Source organism: Numida meleagris, chromosome 20, assembly GCF_002078875.1.
Source record: "Numida meleagris isolate 19003 breed g44 Domestic line chromosome 20, NumMel1.0, whole genome shotgun sequence".
In the NCBI taxonomy this organism is placed as follows: Eukaryota; Metazoa; Chordata; class Aves; order Galliformes; family Numididae; genus Numida; species Numida meleagris.
In genome coordinates this window covers 2725895-2741981 of record NC_034428.1, presented here as the reverse complement: position 1 = coordinate 2741981, position 16087 = coordinate 2725895, and the positions used below count along the sequence as shown (strand labels likewise).

The window sequence follows — 16087 nt, the reverse complement described above, 5'->3', positions numbered from 1 at the left end:
GTGTGCTGTGAAGGGTCAAAGCTCCGTTGTCAAAGCCAAGGTGACAGCGTAACATCCAAGGAGAAACCGACCTGGAAAATGATCCCGGTGGAAGAAGACTTCAAAGTGGTTTTGTCAGTTAAATGGACTCTGACCGCCGGCAAGCCCAAAATACAGCAGGTTTTGGGAGGAGGAGGTGCCGAGTGTCCTTTCCTCCTTGCCATTAGCCACCTGGCCGAATTCAGATGAAGCTGGCAGCAGGTGAAGTGGGGAGGATGGTAAGAAGATGCATCGTAACAACAGGGAGCAATGTGAGATGCATTTTGCACACCCGAGAGGAGCTGCCTCCCTTACGCACATGACCCTGTCTGGAGGTGAGCACACCGCAGGTGAAAGGCGATGACGATGGTTTCTTAAAATCGTAAGTCTAAAACCTCGCGGTTCGTTAAAATCTGAGATCCAGCTGTAGCAGAAATGCTCAGTCACGGCCTGAAGCAGTGATGGAGCACCTGGTGGGAAGGCAGGGCCAGCCCAGGGGAGCTCAGGTGCATGCAATGTGGTTCCTGAGTGATAGGAAGGGGTGGAGCCAGGATCCACCCCTTCCCAGGCCTCATTTAAGGGCTGGCAGTCGAGGTGAGAGCATCTTGCTGGAGTTCTCTGTGTACCGAAGGCTTTCTGAAGGCAAGCAGCTTCTTTCCTTTGTTTCTGAGCCCTCGGCTGTTGCATTTGAGCAAGCCCTCGCTTGCTGCGGCCTGGGACTTTGCTACTCTGCTGTCCTTGCTGCGCTTTCCATTGCGTTACAGCAGTGATGGGCACTTCAGCAGGCTGGTGGCATATGCGTAAAGAACAAAACAGGAATGACGTTGCATACAGACACACTTAGGTACTTTGCTCTGTGGCCAATAGGTGCAAGCTGCATGAATTTGCTTTGTGCAACCGTAACGATCTCAGCCCTACCCGCCTTCATTTAGGCATTAGTCAAAGCTGGTGGGTGTAGTCCCGAGGATTCCTCTCCCCTGCTTGAGCTTTGTAGGTGCAGGGTGGTGAGATGCAGCTGCGCGTGGAAACGCTGCCTGCTGCAAATGGCTGAGCTCAGCGGGATAGCGGGGCTGTGCCGTGGCGAGGCGGTGCCTACAGGGATGCGACAGTAGCTTGGGTTGGTTTGATTTTTTACCAAGAGTTGTCCTTAACTTTCTGTTTCTGCCAGATAGGGTGCTGCTGTAGGCTAACACGGCATCAGCGAGAGAGAGATCTGGGGAGACTCATTCACCTGTTCTGCTTTCTGTTCCTTTTCTCTAGCCCGCTGTTACCCTCGTGGGAGAGCTGCATCGCGTCTCGCATCCGAGAAGACACGATTTGTGCTCCCCATCAGCATCCCCTGCTTTCTGCGTGAAAATCGAGCGTACATCACGGCTGGTAAACAAGGGAAAAGAAGGTAGGAAAAACAACAAGAAAAAGCCAGTTAGTCGTATTTTGGTGGTGGGCTGTGACCTTTAATATCAGAACCACACTACAACTCAGCCGTGGCGGCACAGGAAATTACGGATGAGACAGACGATCCTTCAGTCCTAGGGACCCCTATCGCCGCAGAATTATTTTTAGCACAACCTTGTCTGATAAGGGCAGGTTTACACAGTTAGATGCAAACAGTCGTGCGGTAGCTTTGCCGTTGTCCTTGTTCTAAGTAAGTCAGCAGGATTTGAAGAAGTTCTCCTTCAGAAAACCCTGTGGCCTTGATGGCGTGGCAGCGGGCCCACGGTCACACAGCCACCCAAGAGGCACGAGTTCTTATTAGCTCTGTGTGTAAACAGTTCCTCAGTCGGTGCTGGTTTCCATCCTGCTGGCTCGGAGCTGCTGGGAGCTGATGCACGGTTGATGGGAGCTTAGGGTCTGTATCTTAGGGTCTGTATCTTAACAGAAGAACCAGCGAAGGCAAGGGAGGACAGGCTTTTGCTCAGGCCACATAGTTAGCTTGGGTTCTGTCGCTGTCGTGATACAGTTGTCTAGATGGAGCCTGGCGTTACGCGCTGGGATTCGGAATGAGCTGAATTGTATCTCGGCGTTGATTTTGCCCTGCTCTCCAGCAGGGCTCCTTTCTTTCGGCGGCCGGTGTCACAGGTCACCGAGCACTGATCCCTCAGCAGGCGTCTGTCAGTATTATTTACGTGACGTTAACTTCATCAGGTTTCTGAAGTTGGTAGCTGAGAGGCTTCGCGTTGTTTTTAGGCTTCGGGTCGTTGTCTTTTAGATAGATAAACCAGTAAAATAGCGCTGGCCTTTCTCCTGAGTTTCCAAGGGCTGACCTGAGCCTTGGCAAGTCTGGAGAACTCCATCCAGCTGCCGCGTGGCACCGGGTGAGGTCAGTCGCCTTCCAAAGGCATTGCTGCCCCGGGCCTTCCTGTGGGCTTGGGTTCTGCCACCGGCTGGGTGGTGTCTTGGTGCATTGGCGTGGGCCTGGCTGCACAAAGTTACACCCAAGCAAAACGGCCCAGGGCTTCTTTCCAGCTGCAGGAAAGCGCGCCTTGCTGAGCGTAACCCTTTTTTCTGCTTTATTTGGTGGTCCCAAATCTTCAAAGGTTGCCGTTTTGTGCTTCGACTTCCTCTCCGGTGTACGGAATTAGGAAGGTTGCTTTTATCAAGTGAAAATAAGGGTGTTATTTTCTTAAGAAACTCCCCGCCAAATTCGGTCAGCTGAGTGCCAACGATTGTCTTACGCTTCTGGTAGAAGCACAAGTCTGAGTCTCAAAGGGTGAGATTCCGTGTCCAGGTTGAACGGTCTCGGTCTTGGAGACGGGAAGTGGAAAAAAGAGTGGGGAGACTTAATGGAGGAGAATTTCCTCTTGTAAATATACGATCACGGGAGAGCTTGCTTTTCGTTTTCACTGCTGAATCTCATTTCGGTCAGGCAGGAAACAGCTCAGCTCCCCGGTGCCAGCGGCTTTATCAGTCAGCGCTTCAGCCATCAATATTCCAGCTCTTCAAATTGGATGAAGGCGAGGCGGCTAGGTATGGGTAGTTAATTTAATGCTGTCTAATTCCAAAAAAGGGTGGGGAAAAAAAAAAAAAGAAAAAAACCCAACCCAAGGGCTGCTTTGGGGGTTGTGGATTCCTCCCGTAGCCAGGAGGTGCTGTCCTGATGCATCTGCCACAATCTGTTATTAATTTTCCTCTCCTGTGGGCATTGGCTTGACCGTGTTGAGATTTCCGCCTCGCCTTTCTTCCTCTCTAGAGTTTGTGATGATGAGGGTGCTGCTGGCGGTTCTGCCAGCCACGCAGTGAGTTTGCACACGGGGTAGAAAGGAGCATCCCGTGTCTTTTTTGACGCCAGCAAATCACCAGCCCAAGTCCTCCGTTCTTTCCAGGCTGTCAATCATTCTGGCAGCTTCTAGCAACTGCAAGTGAGCATCCGTTGTTAATTACTTTTTCATCAATTTCCAAGGAGGATGGCAAAGATCCTAACTAACTAAGTTAATTGCATGATAGATTAGGGTGAGCTCTGAAGCACACAGGGTATTTCACTGCTGACAACATTTGGATCGTCAGCTTTTTTTTTTTTTTCCTTTTTTCAAACGGAATAAATTAAACGCAGTGTGTGAGAGGCACTATGTTTTAAAAAATGATAGTAATTAAAAAATAGGGCTTTCCCAGCCAAACCAGCACTTTCCCAATGGAAGCTGATGTTCCAGTCTGCTTAGAGAACGATTGCAGCACCACTTTCATAACGGGGGAGAGGTTTTGTTATCTCGCAACAGGCAGCAGCCGAGCCCTGCTCATAACAATAAGTTTGTTGCTGTTGCTATCAGTTAATCGTTATCATTTTACCATCCCATTGCAATGAGGGTTGAGGTTGGGCAAGAAACGTGGAAATAAGAAACAGCACCAAATCAGGCCGGCGGGGCCTCGGTGCAAGTTTCCAGCGGCTTTCATCAGCCTGTATACACGTCTGTCACTGTGAATGTTGTCTTGCAGCTGGCGTTTGCATTGTAATGGATGCCCGCAGCTCAGGGTTGGGAAACACAGCGTGCAGTCTTAGCTCTCTTTTCTCACATCCTTTCCCTTGTGCCTCAGCGTTCAAGCTCGTGCCACACGGGGAACAAGATCCAGGCTGAACGAGGCAAGCAGAGGGACCGTGCTGCAGCGAGAAGGGCTTTCTTCAGTCGTTGCTCACTGACCTACACCAGCTGCTCGAACAAAAAGGCAGCGTGACCTTCAGGCTCACTGGAGAGCACACTGAGGGCTGTGAGTGCTCAGGCTCCACACGGTAAGCGTGTGACATGGGATCTGGACTTTCTAGCTGCACGGTGTTAGAAAGTGCAATGCGAATACAGAATTCAAGCACCACTTGAAAACTCAGGGAGCAAGAGGTAAATGGGAACTACTTCAGACATGCACGCTTGAGCATCTTCCATGCGCTCTGTTTGTGAGCCCCTGCTCTCCTTGACCTAGCCGAGTACTGTTGTAACAGCAAAGGAATGCTGAAGTACCAGTGAGGAAAGAGGGGTAGAGTAGAATCAGAATCGTTTGAAGTGGAAGGGACCCTTCAGAGCAACCCGGTCCCGCTCTCCTGCAGGGCACCCTACAGCTCCAGCAGTAGTTAAAGCCCCATGCAGCTTGTTCTTTATTTGTGTTCTCCTGGAAGAAACATACAGACACAGCACAAGGGTGGCAGTGGTCCAGTCATTATCTAAGACTGTTTTCTCTTAGAGGTTTATTGATATTACTTATCATTAATAATTATTTATCATTAATATCAATACAGACTTTTACATAACAGAACATGTTTTCCAATGCAGCTACTTGCTTTCTTTCAGTTAAGGGTGCCTAAAGCACAGCAGCTTTGAGAGAGCAAAGAGGGTGAGTAGCAGATTTTTTTCTCCCCCTCCGTCAGACTTCGTGAGCTGCCTTCTGCTAAAGAAAAGCATTTAATTTTTTTGTGAACAGTTAACTTCATATTCAGTAACAGAAATATATTTATCAATATAGTTTGCCCTCTTGAGAAGGTAAGTTCTTTTTACTTTTGAATTTTCAAGGAACTGAGAAACCTTTGCTACTTACAACCTGGCCTAGGAGAAAGTTTATTAGCACTCCAGGGCACAGGCACTTAACTAGCAGTTACAGCAAGCTAAGGCAGATACATTCACAGTGAAAGGAGGAGTTAAATCCTGCTTCTTTGAAGGGAGAATAACAAAAGTTAGACAAAGTTAATCAGAAATAGGTTCAAAGTAAAGGAATTAGACACAGCAAAAGGTTAAGACCACAACAAGAAATCATCAGTAAGCACAACTTCTCTTAAGTACTCACCTATCCTACATTGCTCATAGATGAATCTGTTCTGCAACTCTGTATTGCTAAGAGAAGGAAATACACTACATGAATAGCATTAACACCAACATACATTGCAATATTACATTTCGCAAACAGCATTGCAACATTTCAGGTACAGCACAAGAGTACACAGACATTCATAAAATTAGGGAAGTTACTAAACAGAAATTCCACTCATGAGCACAGTTTAAGAATACATAGGTTTATTAACATGAAAGCTAGGAGAACACATTTAGCTTGACCTCTTCCATGAAGATGTTGCATCTTATCACCTCCCAGCTTTTTCCCCCCAAAAAACTTCAGTTCTGCCACAGAACCTTAGTTTTCATTTGTCATAGTTAATTATACTTGCTGTTTACAAAGGCACAAATAGATGAATACATCTAGTTTCTAACACATCTCTTATGATAAGGTAAGGACATTTAGAAGCATTTGTATTTTGTATTTTTCTGCTGGACCGATTTACTGATTTGTTTCTCTTTATACAGTAGAGAGAACTTTCCCATTCAAGAGCATTACTTCAAGTCCCAGTGCCTGGAACGCAGCAGCTTTACCGGGAACCTGAAAGCCTCAAGCTGCTGGTAAGCTACCGCTGGTGCTTAGAGATGTCAGGTATTCACAAGTGCATTCTCCCGCACGCATTCTCTGAAGTCTTCCACTTCTGCTGCCACCTCAGTCTTTCTGCAGATGGAAGGGAAACCACGCCACCCTGAGCAGCAGCAGAGGCTTAGACCCTTGTATCCACCTCAGGAGCCCTGTGAGAACATGGAAGCACTTAAGTTTAGCAGTGTTTAAGTACATGAGCAAATAAAGATAGCTTGTTGTTTGTCAGCAGAAGTCAGCAGCTATAACCTGCTAGCTTAACGCAGCAATTCCCACAGCTCGCTGACCTCTTAAGTCATAGACCAAGGTGCCTTTCAGAAGGCTTTTACTTACGCTTTGCAGCAAACTTAACTCTCTCCTCATGCAGAACCCCACTCCTCCGAGCCCCAGCTTCTACCTTCCATCCCAGGACTAAGAGCACCATCACAAAGCAGCCACCACCACCCAGGAGCCCCTCAACTCCAAGGTACTCCCTCAGACCCCTCCTTTAAGAGGGGACTCTAACCCCCACCGGGGGAGTCCCCCTCAAACCCCCCCAGGGGGAGACCCCTCCCCTTAGGAGGGGAGGACCCCCACCCAGGGTCCCCTCCTCCAGGAGGGGCTGACCCCCCCCACTCAGGGGGACCCCTATAGCTGGGGGTCCCCCTGAGCCCAGCCCCCCAGGGGAGACTCCTCCCCTGGGGGGAGCTGACCCCCCCCAGGGGCCCCCCACAGCTGGGGCCCCCTCCTCCCCCCCAGGGGGAGGGCCCAAAGGGGCCCCCCATGACAGACAGCAGAACCCACCCCCCACCCAAAAAAAATAATCTCTTTGAGATAGTGCAAACCCTGGCCTCCAGCACCCAAACAAAACCAAAAACCACCCCCCTCTCTCTTTTCCCCCCCAGCATCTGTGCAACACTACCAAGCTCAAGCAATAATACTCCACTTTCAAACACACATCTTACACTAACAAAATAACTCCCATCAACCACCTCCATAAAAAGAACTGGGACAACACACAACCCTCAAAAGAAAACACACTCTTTCAAAAACACTTCTGCTCTCAGCCTCCAAACAGAAAGCCCTGGACATTACAACCAGCAACACCAAGACAACAGCCTTTTCTGCCTGCTACCCTTACAAGTGCTCCTCTTCACCATCAAACAACAAGGACAGTCACAATAAAACAAACTTAACTAACTTCATGGCCAAAGCTCCCAAATAACAGGAGGGGCCCCAAGCACAACTCCTTCCCTTACAAAACAACACCACGCTTGCCAATTTAAGCCTCCAAGCACCCAATGTGGAAACAACTAACACTGACACACACCAAGTGCACCCAAAAAAAAGAAAGCACCTACTCACCAGTCATGCTGCTGCTCCGCAGCCTGGGAAACGTGGACCGCTGCCCTGGGGGACCTGCGCTGGCCGCAGAAGCCTCTGCTCCCTCCAAGGACTGCAAGGAAACAAAAGAATAAGTATATAGCACTCAGCTGGGACCCAAGGGAGGAAGTTCAGGTTCCCCTCCACCCAAAGGAGGGCCACCATCACACACCACTCACCATAACACCTCTCAGCTCCTCCTGGACACTGCACACCCTCAGCAGCCTTCTAGGAACCCAGCTCTGTCACCCCATCTCCGCAGCAGGGGGATGAGGGAAGAGCTGGCAGCCTTCCTCCGGGAGATAGACCTGGGGGAAAGAGAACAACTCAGGGCTGCCCCGCTGCAGGAAGCTGTGCGGGCACCCTGAGCTCCTGCACGGCAGGGCTGTGCTGCTCCGTCCCGAGGGCTGGGGATGCGCAGACCACGCTCACCTCGCTCTGCAGAGCCACCCAATGGCTTCACAGCACCTGGATCCTCCCTCCAACACCACAGACCCCCTCTGAGGGGCTGCTGGGGTGAGAACCCCGCACCCAGGCCACAAGGCTGAACGGCTTGCTCTGGTTGCCATCTCCAAGCAACTGGAAGACAAGAAAGTTATAAGTAATCAGCACACAGTCACCATGGGGAAATCCTACTCTGTCAACCTCATACCTTTCTATAATGGCATCACCAGCTGCACAGATGGGGGGGGAGCAGGAGATGTCTTCCACCTTGACCCAGCAGGGTTTTGCCATACTGTCATCCAAAACATCCTGATAACAAAGCTGAAAAAGCACAAGATAGATGAGTGGGGTGCATTAGACAGTAGCATGGCCAGCATGTCAAGGGAGCGGATCCTCTCCCCTCCGCTCAGCTCTGCTCAGGCCTCACCTGAAGGTACTGCATCCACTTCTGGGCTGCTTGGTACAAAACAGACCAAAATCTCGTGGAAAGGAGTCCAGCAGAGCTCCGCAAAGATGATACAGGGCCTGGAGCAGCTCTCTGTGAGGAAAGGCTTGGGGACCCAGGTCTGTTCAACCTGGAGAAGACACAACTGAGACGGGATCTGATACACATTTATAGATGCCTTAAGGGTGGGACACGGCCAACCTCTTTTCAGTGGTCTGCAGGGACAGCAACAGGGGGGGGGAAAAAAACAGCCATAAACTGGAGTGTAGGAAGTTCTGCACCAATATGCAAAGGAGCTTCTTCATGGGAGGGAGATGGAGGTGGCACAGTCCCCTTCTCTGGAGATATTCGAGACCCATCTGGACACCTGCTTTGCAGGGGGGTTGGAGTCGATGATCTCTAGCGGTCCCTTCCGACCCCTACAAGTCTGTGGAAAAGAAAGTGAAAAATTAAAGAATCACACCCCCGCACCCCAGCGCTCACCTCGGCAGCCCCAGCGCTGAGGAAACTGCTCACGGCTTCGGGCTGATCCTTGCTGCAAAGCGCCTCACTGCAACAGCAGACAAAGAAAAAAAAAAAAAGCAGATCGAGGGAGATAAAGCACAACCACAAAGGCAGGGCCTGAGATCTTCACTGACCCTCGTGCTGCTCCTCACCCCCAGCAGCAATAGGGCTGGGGAGGACCGTGGTCCCATCCTGCTCACCCCCAGGGCTGCTCTCGGCCTCGGGGAGCTCGGCGGCAGCCCTGGGCCAACCCCCAGAAAGAGCTGATGGGGAGCATGGCAGCAGCGCTGCATTGACCCCAATGGAAGAGCAGGGGAACCCCCAGTGTGCAACGGTCCCCAGGGTTTGGGGATGAGGGAGCGTGCTCCCCTCCGTGGTCCCATCGCTGCTACAGCTGCTCAGCGGTCTGGGCCGATCCTCGCTGCAGCCTTCACCCTGCAAGAGGAGACAAAAAGGAGAGAAAACAAATAAGATTAAATAGATAGCTCCAGCATTCTCTTTTCTTGAAGCAGCCCCTTGCCATGCTTCTCACCCCCAGCAGCATCAGGCTAAAGGGTGCAGCCCAAACCTGCTCACCTTCATCGCTGCAGCTCCTGGAAACTCCCAACAGTCCCCCTCACAAAGGCACCTACATGGGCTCTGAAAAGCAGAGGGAACCCAGCAGCTCCAAAGAGTAAGAAGCAGGGCACCCAGGAACAGCAATCCCATGGCACCTCTAAAAAGAAGAAAGCTCCAAAAAGAAGAAAGCAAGGGCAGAGCCCAGCAGCACCATCCCCGTGCTGGCTCCACAACAGCAGGGGAGCCCGGCAAAAACCAGCACCCAAAAAAGCCCAGCAGAACCCCAGCACCACCCCCAAAAAAATGGGACAGCAGAGCAGGAGCCCAGCAGCATGCTGCTGCAAGCAGGGAGTGAGCCCCAGGAGCTCCCAGCAGCCCCCAGTGACTCCCAGCAGGCTCTGGTGGGGTTTAAGAGGCGTCGGGGCAGGCCCTGCCCTGGGCTCCCAACAAGGCACACCTGTGCTGGGGCAGCCCAGCCCCGCGGCACCTGGGGGCCTCGTTAGGGCCGGCCTGGGTCCTGACAGCTGTGCTAAAACCATCAGGCTTGGCTCTCCCTGACAATGATGTCCCTGTGCATGCAATGCGCCCCGAAGAGCCGGGGGAACCCGGCAGCGGTACGATGCTGTGCCGGGTTCCCGAGAGCCTCGGTGTGCAGGTTGCGGGCAGGACTTTTAGCACGTCACTATTTCAAGACGCAAAGCAGATTTCTGCCCTTCCACACGGTGTGAGCGCTTGCACTCTCCCATTGCATCCAAAGGGTGAAACCCCGCATCCCCCGCTTAGCAGGCGCCCGGGTTCTCGGTCGCTCTCGCTCGGCGGCTCGGCTCCCTGCGCTGCCCCGATCCTGCACGCGTTCTGCTCGCTGTGGGCTGTCAAAGATCCTCAGAGCCCCTCTGTAACCCTGCTCTTTGGAGACGTGGCGACACTCAGAATCTGCTCTCTGAAAGCAGCAAACGGGCGCTAATTATCTTCTCAGGCGTCCTGTCAAGCAGGGGTGCTAACCGGCACCTCCGGACTCATGGATTCATCCGATGGCTTGGATGTGGGGCAGCAAGGAGAGCTGGACAATGGGAGCAGCTCCGTGGTGCTGTACCCACAACACCCCTTTCACCGTGGCAGAATGATGCAATCCGTTTGTTCCTTGTCTAGCTACAGCCTGCAGCGTCCCTTGGACAGGAACACACAGGAGGAAAGACCACCCTGCCGATGCGGCTCTGCAACCCTAACGTTATGGGATGGTGGGGTCTGCTGACAACCTGCAGTCCGGCACCGGTGCCGGCTCCTCGCTCCTGCGCCGCTTTGCAGTCCTGCGGGACCCGGGAGGGCTCGGTGCTGGTGTTCCCCCGGTGCAGAGCAGCTGGAGCAGGAGCTGGGGTGCGCTGCGGAGCGGAGGCCGCTTTTTGCTCCGTGTTTCCTTTGTTCCGCAGCACAGAACGGGGCTTTTCTTGTTCCCTGGGAGCTCCTGCTTTCCCTGGGAGGTGCGGAGTCCCGCAGCAGTGTTTCTTGGTGGGAAGAAAGGCGAGCCTGTTCGGGAGGACAAAGCTGGCCCTGTGCTGCGTGCTCACACGGGGCTTTGTCGAAGGCTGCGTGCACCCAGCAGCCCCGCGGCTGCGCAGCGGCCGAGCGGTGCCTGGAGGGGAGGAGAAGGCCTCCGGTCAGACCTCAGTGCCACCTGCAGCCTGATGGATGGAGCTGGCCTCCAGCGTGTCTAAAGAGCGCTACGGCCACGAGGAGGGTGCGATGGGATAGCGTGGATGAGCTGCCAGAGGTTCCTCCTCTCAAAACACAGCCGGGCAGCTGCACGCCTCCGTCAGTGCGTGCCGTGTGATCCCAACACACCCCGCCAGCACGCCGCGCGGGGACAGACCCGGCCCTCCCATCGTGGAATCATTCCATCCTCGAGGTTGGAAAAGACCCCTAAGCTCATCCAGTCCAACAGTCCCCTACCACCAGTACACCCGTACACCAGATGCTCACCGCCCCAGGAGGCGACCCTGCTTCGGCACCGGGACCGTCGGCGGACGGGGGTGACCCCTAGTGGTACCCACGCGGCCCCACGGGGTGCCCCGTCGCCGCGAGTCCTTTGGGGTGTGAAATAATGGGGGTGGCTTTATTTTTTTCCAGCGGAGATGGTGTCCTCATTCTACCACGCGGTTCATTCGATTGATTTCTGATGGAGAGGGAGACGGAGCAATAAGAGCTCGCGATCCGTCGCGATGACAGGCTTGACGCTGAACGTTGGCTTGAAGGCTTCTGGATTTTGGCAAGGTCCAAAGGCGTGGTTGGAAACCGCGGGTATACCCCATGCAAATACGTTTTAGTGTAAGAAAATGAAGATGCGGGGCCCGATCCTGATACCAAAGAGCTGAGCGAGGACGAAAAGCCGACGCGGGAACGGAGGATCCCCGAAGTCGGGCTAAAGAACACACGAGGGATTTCCGACGATGTGCGGCTCGCGGCGCTCGGGGTGGCTCAGTTATGCAGCGTACAGCGCAATTAACTGCCTGCAATTAGAACGAGTGCCTTAATTACCGTGTTTACGTTCTGCAGCCTCCCCGCTCTGATCGCACAAAGCCTGCTCTGCGCGTAAAGCCGGGCAGAAACGTTTTGCCTTTCCCTCTTGTTTCCCCACCATATGCTCGTTTAAAGAGCTGAGATTGAGTTTCTGCAAACGATGAGCTCAAATAGCATAAAGGAGCAAAGGGAGCCATTCTGACAGCTATTTTGGTCCGGATTTTTTTTTTTTTCCTTTATGCCTAATAGATGTGGATGTTTGCTAATCGCTTCACATACATTCATAATGATTCCTCCCGTTTGCGAGCAGACATCAAATGGACTTTAAAGCCTCGCAAGAGATGCTCTGCCTGGAGCTGCTTCCTTTTCCCCCAGCGCTTTGGCTGCTGGATGCTTTCCCCCGTCCCGGAGCAGCGGGATTTCTCTGTACCCCGTCTCCCTGCAGACGTTGCCCATATGAGCCCCTACAGGTGCTTCCGTCCTCTGCAGCGCCGGGCTGGCCCGTGGGCCTCACCACCAGGTGTCAGCAGCCGTTCACCACGCTCGGGCTGCGGGAGATGTCCTGGGACAACCGGAGAGCCCAAGGTCCTGCAAAGCCCGAGGTCCTGCAAAGCCCACGGAGAGTGGAGAATGGGCCTTCGGAGGCCGAGCCTCTCTCTCCTTTATGGAGAACCCTCCTTCTGACCCAGCGGTCGGGACGGCTGTGGCCGTAGGAGCACCTATTGGGCAAGCTGTCTGTAAAAGCTCTGCTGGCAGCGGCGGTCTCTCCCACGGTCGTTTTATCCTCAGCAGAGAAATAGAGAGACACGAGAGGCTGATGGGCAGGACGCGCGGCCGCAGGAAGGGGGGATTTGGGGACCTGGGATGCATCTCATGCTCAGGGCATTGGGAACTAAATAGCCACCATCCTGTGCCTTCCTAGAAGACGCCCGCCCTTGGTCCTCGGCCTTTCAAGCGGGGGAATTCCCCGTGCCCTTGAGTCAACCGCTCCCGTGCTGTCCTTTCTCTCGTGATGACTTCTGCAATGCTTTCCCATTTGCAGGCGGCTTTCGAATGAATGCACGATGAAAAGCGATCTGTTTCCCAGCGTCTGCCGTGTCCGTCCCCGCTGCCTGGGTGGTGGGAGCTGCTGCCAGGCAAATATTGACCTTAGCAATGGAGTTAAAGGGGATGGAGGGACTGAGGCCTTTTGTGCTCTAATTGGAGTAAACGTTCAGATTATGCAAGTAAATCTCTGTGGGAGGGATCGCTTATCTGTTTGCCTTATCTCAACGCACACTCAAAAATAGGAAGAGGACGATAAGGACGGCTCATCGAGGTGGGGAAAAGGGCGGGGGGCAGAAGTCAGAGGGCACAGGGATGAAAGCGAGGTGACCGAGAAGGGGACGTCCCGAACCTGAAGGATGTAACTCAGCGTTCTGCTGGTGCCAGAGGGGCTCAGAGGCCGAAGATTTCGTGCACTGGGGGGTGTGAGGCTGCGTGCCGCAAAGCAGTCTCCTTGCAGAGCTTGCAGAGCTACCGACGCCGCACGGTTTGCTGCTTCTTTGCACAAGGCCTTCCCTATCGCTATCACTGGGTCCGCCTTCAAGCCTGGGCTTTCTGCTCTGAAAACCTCCCCTCGACAAACAAGTGCGGCTGCAGGGCGCTCCTAGAGGAGGAAAAACTCAAACGGCTTCTGAGATACTCCCATTAAACTCTGAGCCAGAAAAAGATAGGGACGGGAGGAGCCCAGCGAGCTCTTCATCCGCACGGGAGCTCCGGAATAGTTCAGGATCACAAAACAAGTGGGCTTCTTGAAGGTAGAAGCCGTGGTGTGAGCACCGCTTTCCCTCTCCCACCCACTCCTGCAAGCTGTTCCTTTACACCGGTTGCCTCTTTGCTAATAAGCTTTGAAAAGCAAGTTCGTTAATGTGCCGACTGCCAGACTGCGCTTTAACGAGCCTTTCTCAATGCCTCCTATCTTATCTTGAGCTCGATAAGGACAAAACGTTCCCGTGACAATGCTATAAATCACATTTTATTGATGCGTCTCAATATGGAATAGCCGCTGCGGTTTGATGGTGTCTGTTTGCTTTGGAAGCGGCCGTGTTGTACAAACACAGCCCCGGGAGGCGTGCTGGTGACCGGGGGGGTCTGGGGGAAGGTTTTTTCTCGAGGTGCACGGGAGGATTTGCGTGCATTTGTCAAGGAGGGCATTGCTGGTGGGGACCCTTCGTCTGTACGTCTTTGAAGTCACACTTCAATGCAGACGCACACGGAGAACCCCTTTTTAAACAGTGTTGAATGTGTTCCTGACTAATTCTTCCCTTGCCAGACCTGCCCCATCGTCCACCTGGGCAGTTCCGTGGGGTTTTCCTTCCTCTCAATTCTTGCTTTTTGCTGTCGGTGCGGGTGGATGCGTCCGTGTTACAACCCCACGCGTGGCTGTTTGCACATCCCAGAGAGGCGCGTGGCCACAGCTTCCAGACACAGTCGTTGGAGCCAAGTGTTGTTTCCAGTGAGCGTTTCCCCCTTCTCTGGAACCTGTCTGGCCACGCTCCGTTTCCATCTCCCCGAGGAGGACAGATGCTCCAAGGTGTAGGATTAGACTGTCTTGCTGGCCGCCGGTTTGGTGGCTCTCATGGGATGATGCTGGGCAGCGCTTGGCCGCACCTCGTTCCCAGCATTCCCGGCCCATGTTTCCAGGTGGGAGGGGGCCCTGCAGAATGCTCCGCTCCGAAATCTGATCTTTTATATCACAGAATAACCCAAAAAGTGGAAGGGACCCATGAGGGTCATGGTGTCCAACTCGGCACGCCCGGGTACAGCTCAGGAGATGGGGTCTGCTCCCAGCTCTCCCGGTTGGCGACGCGATTCCTGCAGAGCCAAGGTGGCTCGCTCCCTTGCTTGTTTATTGCCCCAGATCTTTGCACGCTGACTCTGTGGCTTCAGGCAGGCTCTCCTGTCTCTGGTGGCAACGTGGCACGGTGTGGCCCGAATTTCAGCCAGCCCTCTAACGAGGGAACATGACAGGTAGAACAATGTGGTCCGTTGGAATTACCAACTGCTGTTGCTTTAGTGGCTCCGGGTGGGTGAGATGGGATCATCTGCACATCAGTAGAATTATTTTTTAAAAAGTGAGAACAAAGAACTGGGAAGTCATCATATACAGCTCTTGAAAGTCCGCTTCTCAGCCCTCTCATTTCCCCCCAAGCCCCCTCAGCTTTGCTCTGCCCCCGTGCCCCCGTGCCCCCCGCCCCAGGCAGCTCAGGGTGCGCTGCACGCAGGTCCCCGTCCCCCACCTCCCCCGAAAATCAGGAGCTCTCCTTCCGTGAAATAAATAGACAAAGCCTACTCGAGCGGGCAGAATGTACGAGGCTGTTTTTCCTCCCAGAGCCGAAGTTAAAAATTATTCAGCGTAGAATTCCTGGCCTGTGAACCAGAGGCTCCGCACTGTACCAGGCAAAGATTTTCACCAGCATTCCGCTTAGCCAAGGCGGAGATAACAGCGCTGAGAAGCACTTGGAAGAAATCCGCTCTTCCGAGATTCCTCCGGGGTGCTCCTCTCCCGCCCTGATTTCCCCGTGCTTCGTAAGGTATTGGGTGGCATTTGCCCTGTCTTTTATTTTTCTCAAGGTGAACAAGGCCGAACGAAGCGGGAATTTGCTTTGGTTTGTTTGGTTCGAGGTTTTTTTTTGTGTGTGCTTTAATAGACGTGAACGGCGGGAGAGAGCAAGTAAGTGCCTGACTTTATCTTTTCTTAAGGAAGGGTTTTCTCGAGGGATGGTGGCAGTTGCGCTTTGCGGTGTTCTGAGGGAGCCTGGGAAGTGGTTCAGGAAGAAAAGGGACTGGGGTCATTGAAATGAGTGGCGGGGCGGTTCCCGTTGCTGCCCTTTGCGCATTAAAAGCTGTGGCCGCAGGTGACTTCCCACCTTCCCACCCGCTTCTGAAAGCGCTCAGACACCGGTAGGGTTGCTCAAGAAGCAAGGAGAGAAACCACCAGTGGAATAAAAGGACAAAAACGCTTGTTTTCTGCTTTTTTTAAAACATGAGGGTCGGCGGTGATTGCCACTGATGGCAGCCGTGCCTTGGACCTGGCGATGTGAGCAGCGAAAGCCGCTCCTTGCAGGGCTCCCAGCTCTGCTGTGGCCGTGCTGGCCATCCGTGGGATGGAAACGCAGTGACTCCCTCCGCAAAGCAGGGCTAACGTAGAGTCTGTGTGTTCAGCTGAGTGAGCGTCCGACAACGGCAGGGGAGGGGAATGGTTTTTACAGGAAGGAAATGAAATCCAAGCAGAGCCGGGCACGGTGCTGCAAATTCAGACGGACGCTGCTCACCCGAGGGAGCACGGCACGAATCATTTGCAGCCCCCCT

At 53.4% G+C, this 16087-nt stretch overlaps 2 long non-coding RNA genes across 22 annotated transcripts; one reads left to right on the top strand and one right to left on the bottom strand.

The window, feature by feature from the left end:
* On the top strand, positions 2787-4918 carry LOC110408534. The gene is made up of 3 exons (XR_002444401.1): positions 2787-2985; positions 4048-4240; positions 4791-4918. It is a non-coding gene; the product is annotated as an uncharacterized LOC110408534 (long non-coding RNA).
* Positions 4239-14895, bottom strand: LOC110408532. Of its 21 annotated transcripts, none has more exons than XR_002444388.1 (9): positions 9678-14894; positions 8863-9097; positions 8141-8708; positions 7922-8034; positions 7702-7848; positions 7449-7577; positions 7252-7342; positions 5281-6059; positions 4239-4611 (listed from the first exon to the last, which is right to left on the bottom strand). It is a non-coding gene; the product is annotated as an uncharacterized LOC110408532 (long non-coding RNA). The 21 variants fall into 21 exon arrangements; XR_002444385.1 differs by lacking the exon at positions 4239-4611 and adding an exon at positions 4643-4887; XR_002444386.1 differs by lacking the exon at positions 4239-4611 and adding an exon at positions 4643-4884.